The 9,493-nt window shown below is 35.8% G+C and overlaps 1 long non-coding RNA gene across 2 annotated transcripts; it reads right to left on the minus strand.

The window, feature by feature from the left end:
• Window positions 1–344: 344 nt before the first annotated feature.
• On the minus strand, window positions 345–3,059 carry LOC110776809 (uncharacterized). Of its 2 annotated transcripts, XR_008926905.1 has the most exons (4): window positions 2,204–3,059; window positions 1,533–1,615; window positions 881–1,120; window positions 345–618 (listed from the first exon to the last, which is right to left on the minus strand). It is a non-coding gene; the product is annotated as an uncharacterized lncRNA (long non-coding RNA). The 2 variants fall into 2 exon arrangements; XR_002530262.2 differs by lacking the exon at window positions 1,533–1,615 and having other exon boundaries at window positions 2,204–3,053.
• Between the last annotated feature and the right edge of the window lie 6,434 nt (window positions 3,060–9,493).

The following is a 9,493-nucleotide window of genomic DNA, read 5'->3' on the forward strand; positions in this document are numbered from 1 at the left end:
AGCGCGACGCTTGACTTCGTCTTCATCCTTCTCAGGCGTCGAGAATCATGACGCTTTTATGCGTACAAAATGTTGTACTGAGCGTCGACAAATGCTAGATTACCCTCCCTTTTCCATAATGATTGACGCGTTCTGCATCCCTTATCTCGACGCTTTCTGGTGTCCAAATATTTTTATCGATAACATTTTTGGGACCAAACTGCCCTGGCAAAAAAAAATTATATTTTATTGTTGCATTCAAAATTATTCGTAAGCCTTCTTTAACTTATACAATACAAACATATTTAAGTAAAATTTATTATAAATTTAAAATTAAAGCAAATTTTAAACTTGAATTTAGAATGAATATCTTCAATCATACTTTAAATTAACTTACAAGCAGTAGTTAAAATACATTGTACATGCACATTACTAACAAAAATCCATATAGACAATACGTGCATGTTACTAACCAAACTCTTATCCAAAGAATTCAAAACATCATCGTAAATACAAATTGTAACTACTAAACCCAAGAAAAACTAAAGCCAAAAGAAACTAAATCCTAAAAATGCTAGTATATGAAGCTCGAGTGTCCAGTCTTCATTCTCCCAGTGCACCTTCATCACGTTGGACAATCTTCAAAGAAAAATATAAAATGTAATAAGTACAAATTAAATATAATTACTCAAAATAAACAAGGTAATGTTTAGAGTAATTCTAGTTTAGAAAAGTATTTCTCTAAAGCAATATTAATCAACATATGGTGAACTAGTGTACCACTACAGTCAACATATTGTGAGTTCGTGAGAAATCTTCAAATGAGAAGAACGATAACTATGTCACAGACATTCGGAATAAAAAAACATCAAAAAAAATTATTGCAAGCATGAAATCAGACCTGAATTCCAAAGATAATACTCTGAAAGTCTTCTCCAACAGATAGTGATCTTCCGGATGACCCCTAGCTTTGGCTCTCTGATATATCAGCGTTTCCCTTCTGAATTTCGCATTTGAAAAATAGCTGGAATTTCATGAAAACTCGCATTTGCCTCAGCCTTGGCTTCCCCGACAAAGACATCTATGTATGTCTTCTTGAAAGCCAAAGTCAACTATTAGGAAAATCTTCCAAGCCCAGGTTCTGAACATTGTCAGCATTAAAGAGCATGGAAAAAACTTATGTTAGTTCTTTTTATGAAGGATAATATCAATGGGGAAAGTTCAAAAATGGCTCTAACAAAACAGAAAACAGATGAATTTTTTAATGTGTCCAATATATACAAGTAATCTATATATCAGTAACATTAATAAAAAAAAAAAGAAACATCAAAATTCATAGGAGCAACATCGATCAATATACTAGTATCCTCACTCATCGAATAAATATTATAAGAAAAAACTGAACAATAAAAGATTGCAAAACCAAGAAACAAAATTTCAGTCAAATTCATCAAAATCAGTCCAAGTAAACTCCAATAATTTTCCTTAACCTACACATAATTGAAATTCAAAAAGAGGGGAGACCTACAGTAGAGCAGTACGTTAAGACCTACCTTCCTATATGCTAATATATATACCAACAGCAGAAATTGAGAGTCCTCTTGAAGCAATATCCATAACATAGTTGACATAGGTTCTGGAAGTAGTTGTCATTCACCGAATTGATAAAATAAAATGAAGTTCAGCTACAATACTAGGAAATTTACTTGGAAAACTTTATGATGATTATTGAAAACTGATCGTGTAAGAAGAGAGATTTAGCAGATAGCAAGTAGTACCAACAGAACAAGAGATGAAAATAGAAGCATGATAACAAAATTCGGTGGCAGTAAAGACACATGGGTGATTGAACTATCAGTCTATGTGACTCACATCATTTTACCTCAAGAAAACAATCATTCTCAACACTTTTTTTGGACCAAAAACTTTGAAACTTATCATAAACCCGAGTCTGACACTTGGACAAATATTTATGCCTACTATGAATTCCAAAATCCAATTAACATAGATATTGATGAGGCAAAGAATTCTAAGGATGCAGGAAACCCAAAAAATCAAGCATGGAACAACCGGGACACGACATTAACGTTAACAAAGAAAAATCTTTGTTCTTTTCTGAACAGACCCATGCCTCCAGGATCCAAGTCTATGCAAATTGAAGTAGAAAATAGTATAAAAGCGAAGTTGCGAAAGCAATTTGAGTCAATAAATATGACAAGTTTACCTGATGAATAGAACATGTCTTATGTATAACTGACATCCTATCAAGAAACAATGCGTGCGCATTCTTCAGGCTTTCAAAAGGATCAGCATTCCTACAATCTCACAAATTCATAAGATAACAAGTTAATTATTTTTAGAGTAAAAGAAGCAACAACAGGCGGTGTGATGTAGACGGGATATTATGAGAGAGAAAAGACCTTGAAATCCTCATAAGATGCACTCTCTGAGCATCAATTATCGCCCTTTAGCTTCCAAAAACACTGCATAGTGAATCGCCCTTTAGGTTTTAGGATAGAAAACCTAAAAGGTACACAAATCAAAACATAGAATTAATCACATACCAAACAACTAGAAGAACTGAAAATGAGAGAAAAGACGAACAATTGCACTACCGAAGACCTCAATTCAAAGATCTAGAACAAAAAATTTCACTTGAAATAAAAACATAAAAATCCATGAAATTAAGAACGTGGGAGAGAGATGAATACCTCAAAGTCTCTGGATACACTTACAACCTATCGTATATCTTAAAATTGACACAACAATTCAACCTTAGGAGTAGATCTACAACTATGGAGGCAGAGAACGTGACGGAGTAATGGGGTTAGGGTTGAGAGATAGAGAGAGAGAGAAAGAGAAAGAGAAACACAGTTCAATTTTTTTTACCCAAAAGTTAATACGCGACCTGCAACGTCCAAACTAAGACCCATGTGCGAAGCATGTGGCAACCACGACGCCAAAACAGGACAACAAATATTTAGACGGTTATTGTCGTCGAGAAAACGCGGAACTAAAAGTTTAGGCCAACGCTCTACCCCGGGTGTCGAGCCATAATCGTCGACAAAACCTCCATTTTGTAGTAGTGATTGGTCCGAGTGAGCGTTTTTCCATAAGCACTTACTTCGTAGTTCAGATACCTAAATATCCGTTGTGTTGGAACGTGATATCACAAATAATGTGATTATCGTAGAACAGAAAAATCAGAGATATTCGATCGTATGACTTGAAAAAGGAGAAAAATCAGAGATATTCGATCGTATGACTTGAAAAAGGTTAACGAGACCGGTTCAAGATCCTTCAACACTGGTTCCATATGATTCCTTTGACTTAAAACTTAGGGGAGAGTCGTCAAGCATCATCAAATAACCAGTCAGAGATCTCCTTGTAACGGGACAAGATACCCACCTCAGCTCGACAAAGAAGTATGGATCTTCGCTTGAAAGCAGTTGTTTTGAATTAATATAAGCATTCCGAGAAAATAGGAGGCAGGATTTTATCGGGATATAACCCTCTTTCGGTTCAATCAAATAGGACCGGCTATTGGGCTGCAACCAAACCAAACCAATCAAAATACCTTCAACTTTAGGGCTCAAAATCCCAAAATAAATTATTAGATTTTTCTTAACTTTGTTTCCTTTAAATACTTTAGACTTTGTGATATTTTTTAGGGATTACTCTTTAACATCCGTACTCTTTAACATCCGTACTCTTTAACATCCGTACTCTTTAACATCCGTACTCTTTAACATCCCTAAAAAGAACACTAAGTCTAAATTCAATGGGGCCAAGGGGGCGTATCTAGCCCAAGGCCCCATCCCATGAAACCAATTCTCTACTAATATTAATTGTTCAGTAAAAGAATAAAAGACTGTTCTACCTAAGTTGGTTTAAAATTACAAGGGAGGGTAGATTTTGTTCTTAGGCCCATCAATTCAATGTTCTGTCCCTTAATACTCGCCCCGTTTTGACCGACACATATTTTTAAGTATTTAATTTACTTATGAATTCATTAGATGTTAGTTGATAGTGGTTTTTTTTTTTTTTTTAATATAGTCAGTGGGATGTGTCAAATAAAAGGGGTGGGTTGAGGGTCGAACATTTTAATGCCCTTTTTAGGAAGTAGGTGTAGGAAAAGTAACTCCAAAAAATTTATGAATAATTGTCGTATAAGATATTACCCGATTATAGAATATATAGAAAAATAGTTGCGTCGTGGTATGGAGGCCACTGACTTAGAAGCAAATTTCGCCACTACCGGTACAGGCTCTCAAGTGACGAACGCCCCCCAAGGTTAACACTGTTAGGTTATGATTCATATGACAAAACATAAATCATGCGGAAAAACCATAAAGCCAGGAAAACATATTATTTACACATAATCATTTAGCATAGTTTAGATGCATACACTTTGTTGCGTGCCCTCCCTAGCTGCGCCCGAACCGAACAAGAACAAGTCTTTAGGACTCCAAGTGTCGTCCCTCCGTAGATAGTCCACAGCACGTCCGGATCCGCCTTAAGCTTGACCAACTGGAATCGCCCTTAAGGTTGCTTAGGAATTTCGGCTATTTAGGTGCAAGTGTATAGCTGATTTTTCTTCAAAACCTTACCTTTAGAATACTTCAATTGTATCTATAAATTATGACCCTAGGCACCTATTTATAGAGGTATGGAAAAGGAACTGGAATCCTACTAGGATACGAATTAATTAAACTAGAATCCTAGTAGAACTCTTATTTAATTAATTTATCCTTTTAGGATTAGGAATTTAATCATATATCAAATCCTGATAGCTTTAGGATTCGTATATGAACACAAACACACACACGCACGCACAGCATCCCACGAGGGGCGCCATGCGCGCGCGCGCAGCCCGCAAGCACTCGCAGCCCATTGCCACGAGGCCCACACGCTGCCGCAGCCTTGGCGCGCGCTGGGCCTGCCTTGCGGTGGGCCTGGCGTAGCCTTGGCTGGTGCGTTGTGGCGCGCTGGCTTGCTGGGCGATGGCCCGGCTTCGTGTTGGGCCTTCGTCTGGCAGGCCTCGTCCGATGCTAATTCGTACGATACGCTTCCGATTAATTTCCCGATTCCGGAATTCATTTCCGATACGAACAATATTTAACATTTCCGATTCCAGAATTAATTTCCGTTTCGAACAAATATTTAATATTTCCGTTTTCGGGATTATTTTCCGATTCCGATAATATTTCCGATTCAGACAATATTTCTGTTTCCGGCAATATTTCCGATTCCGGCAATATTTCCATTTCCATTAATATTTTCCGATACGTACCATGTTTCCGTTTCCGGCAACATCTACGACTTGGATAATATTTATATTTCCGATATGATCCATATTTCCGTTTCCGGTAGTATCATCGTTTCCAGAGTATTAATTTCTTGCTTGTGACGATCTCAGCTCCCACTGAAACCAAGATCCGTCGATTCCGAATATCCATATATGGAGTATTTAATGCCATTAAATACTTGATCCGTTTACGTACTATTTGTGTGACCCTACGGGTTCAGTCAAGAGTAAGCTGTGGATTAATATCATTAATTCCACTTGAACTGAATCGACCTCTAGCTAGGCATTCAGCTCACTGGATCTCACTGAATTATTAACTTGTTAATTAATACTGAACCGCATTTATTAGACTTAATATTATATGCATACTTGGACCAAGGGCATTATTTCCTTCAGTCTCCCACTTGTCCTTAGGGACAAGTGTGCATTACCTAATTCCTTTGTCGCTCGATGCTTGCTCTTGAACATAAGGTAAGAGTTGTCATCCTTATTATGTCCAGAGGTGTTTCTCGGCTTCAGAGTTCAACTGATCAAATAAACAGATAATCATAGCCTATGATTCATCCGAGCACGACCATGCATTTTACAGTTTCTAGCTCTCCGAGTGGCCTTGTACAACTTTTAAGCATCTCATCCCGATTTATGGGAGGACAATCCCAATCTTGTGATCTTGAGATTAGACTTCGTTTGATAGGTGATTACCTGAGTGTTGCCTTTATAGCCTCATTTTACGGTGCGACGGTTGGTCAACGTCAAAGCAACCAGTTCTCAAACAAGTAATCTCAAATCACTCAGGTATTGAGGATTTAGTGTCTAATAATTTTAATGAAATTTACTTATGACAGATTTTCATCTCTTACAGTAAAGTTTCATAGGTCTGTCCGATACTAGTCTTCCCAAAGTAAGTATCTATGCAAATGATTGCGACATTGCCATGTCCACATAGTTCAAGAAACAGAACTACTAGTCATCTTGTATTCTAGTCGTCTAACATTTTCTATGCGTCCATCTTTATAGAAAACTCCGACCAGGGACCATTTTCAACTTTTGACATTCAAGTTCACTTGATAGACATTTCTTAGTCACAGGACTGGTCCTGACAGTCTATCTTGAATATTTCGTCAAATTGAAGGGACTCATCATTTAATACTAAACCAAGATTAAATGGAATATGAAAATACATTTCATATATGATAAATGTTCAACCCCTACGTTTTACAACCATGGGCCTCGAACCCATCTTTAAAAAAATTAGTGGAATTCAAAACTATGCTTGATTTCCAGTGCCACGATGTGAGTGTTGTTTCTCACTTGTTGCATAGGTTTAGTTATCATGCTTTGCCAATCTTAATATCCTTCTTCATCGAATGTTCTTCGAGATATGATGATAAGATCTTTTGAGTATGTTTATTTTGTGATCTAGTCTTTCTTGCTACAATAGTGGTTCTACGCATTTTGCAATGAAGAACCATTAAGTCAATAGACATGTGATCTTCCCAAGTTCAGTGAAGAACTCTTAGCGTAAACAACCCTGTTTTATTTCTTCTTAGGCAATAAGTACTTTTACTTCAACTGTGTAGGTTGCTAGTGATGCTTTGTTTGGATTTACTTATCCAAGCAGTTCACAGATATGTGGAAGACTTTCCAGCTGTATCTTAGAACATAGAAATTAATATTTTAATTTCCCACGCAACAACTCATGGTCTCCTATCCATGTTGCCATTTCAAAACACGATGCTCTTTAGCTCGTCCTTGTCAATGGTTAACTCCAAAGGGATCTTGCTTGATACTTTGCCAGTGTTTATGCGTGTAGCATCAACTATTTAGCATATCTTTATTTCCTTGAGTCAAGAACTGTTCCTATGTACCTTTTCAAGTACCATAAGTTTTTCTTGATCTCAATCTAGTTGATCTTTACTTAAACCAATAGAGATTGGTATGTGTTCGTCATGCCTAAAGTCATACGATACATTTTTGGCGATCCTCATATTATATCATACATGATAAATTCTTTTGCAGAATCATTCCCAATTGAATTCTATTCATGTAGCTTTTAGCTCATCTAGTTTCAGTAGATACTAAATCCAGCTAAATTCTTGACATATAATATAGGTTTAAGAATCTTACTTAGATCCTTTGATGTTTAACTTAGAAAATTCTTATACATAGTTAAAACATCTTTTACTTAATCCAAAACATTAATATAAAATGCCATGTACATAGTTTTCTTCCAACATTTGATTGAGGAATACGTTTTGTCATCCAATTTCCATATGTACCAATATGCAATCATTGCTTTATAGACTTAAGCATTACGATTTTGCATGAGGTTTAAACACAATCCACACCGTGAATTTGCTTGTAACCTTTAGAAACTAATCTAGCTTTGTGTGTGAACACAATTTCATGTTTGATGGTTTTTATCCTTAAAACAAACTTGCAACCAATAGGTGTGAAACTATTCTTGCAAATCAACAAAAATTCAATTTTATCATCAAAACATTGAGTATGTTTTATGGCCTCTAACCATTTAAAACGTTTGAGTCTATATATGGCCTCTAACCTTTTTAGGGAATCTGGGTTTCGTCATAGCTTTCTCACAGGTCACAAACTCACGATAATAGTTTGACTGCAAGTTGTAGGTTTCTTCACTATCTAATAGAAGAATCGCATAGCTTCAGTGACCTGAACTCCATGTTTCTTCACTATCTAATAGAAGAATCTCATAGTTTCAGTGACTTTAACTCTATGCCTACATGGGTATAGAACATCAAACAATAGAATATCAATAGCCACTTGAAAGTCCTTTGAATATTTGTTCTCCTTGAAGCACTTGTAAAGTCTTCTAAGAGATGTCTATTCTTTAAAAGCCACTTCTAAAGTCCTTAAAGAATAAGTTCGGATTTTCTGAAGCACTTCGAAAAGCCTCCCGTTTATGTTTGTTGTTCGCCTCGAAGACTTTCGAGGTCTATTTTCTCCCACTTGTCATTTTGGAAACGAATCTCCAAAAGGACATTATTTCGAGCAAACAAACATTATGTTCTCAAAAATTCGTGGTAGAAACAATACCCTTGTGTCTCATTTGAATAAATCACAATGAAACGTATATCTATACTTGGGCCTTAGTTTGTTGAATAACAAACACTAAGCTCCCACTGAGTTTAGGAACTCTCTAGATATATGATGAAAAGATATTCTGAAATTACTTTTCAATAGCTTTGACGAATTTGGTTTAGTTTGGTGGTAGTTGAGCATTTTGTTTTAGAAATTATAGGAAAAGTCTTTATGATTCATCATTGATCGAATCAAGTACTAATTGACTTCGATCATTCCACTTATATATGCCATATCTCATGGAGTTAGATTATGAAATTGCAACACACAATCATTGATGATCATTTTTGGTCTCTAGCAATCATTAACATTATCTATCCTAGATCTTTATGATTTCTTACCAAGTGGGATTTATACTTCTGAATCTTTGAACTAGCCAAACAGATTCAAACTTATATCACATTGAGTAAATAAACCTATATTCACTCAAATCTATGTGAAATAATAAAGTCATAAAACCTTTCTTTAGCTTTGAACTCTATCGTCTAGGCGTTCTAACAATAGTTCATATCTTTTGTTACTTTCAATAAGTAAGACTAGATTGTCTTGAATTGATCTAGAAATCTATCAACTTTCAAAAGTCCATCAAAATAGAGCTTTTGAATGTTAACTTGTTGATATGGTCTAAGAAACAATGCCAAAGATTAGTGGAACTCAAATCAAGAGATTGATTTGAACCTAGTAAAGTTCTTATTGTTAAAGAGTTGTTTGTTTTTAATCAAGCATATTGACTCAACCTGTAGATGACCATTTCATTCAAATAAACAAACAAACATTGTTTTTGTTCTTCTGAATGTGAGTCTTTCTGTGTTTCAAAACAGAAATTTAGGTATGATGATTATGGAACGAAATAGCCATTAAGTTCCAGCCTTTGAAAGGACTTAAAACAAACCAGATGACCCTACAACTAATGTAGCATTGCCATGCTTCATTTCCCACTTGTAGGCCATTAGTGTAGCCTAGCTTCCATTGTTTGAGTTATTACCGAAGTAAGAACCTCAAGCGGTATATGATACCAAGGAAGTTTGATTGATAGGACACTTCTCTTTAAACATAAACTTATAGGTAGAAACAGAATCATAAATTCCTTCC

This window comes from Spinacia oleracea, chromosome 2, assembly GCF_020520425.1.
Source record: "Spinacia oleracea cultivar Varoflay chromosome 2, BTI_SOV_V1, whole genome shotgun sequence".
NCBI classification, from domain to species: Eukaryota; Viridiplantae; Streptophyta; class Magnoliopsida; order Caryophyllales; family Amaranthaceae; genus Spinacia; species Spinacia oleracea.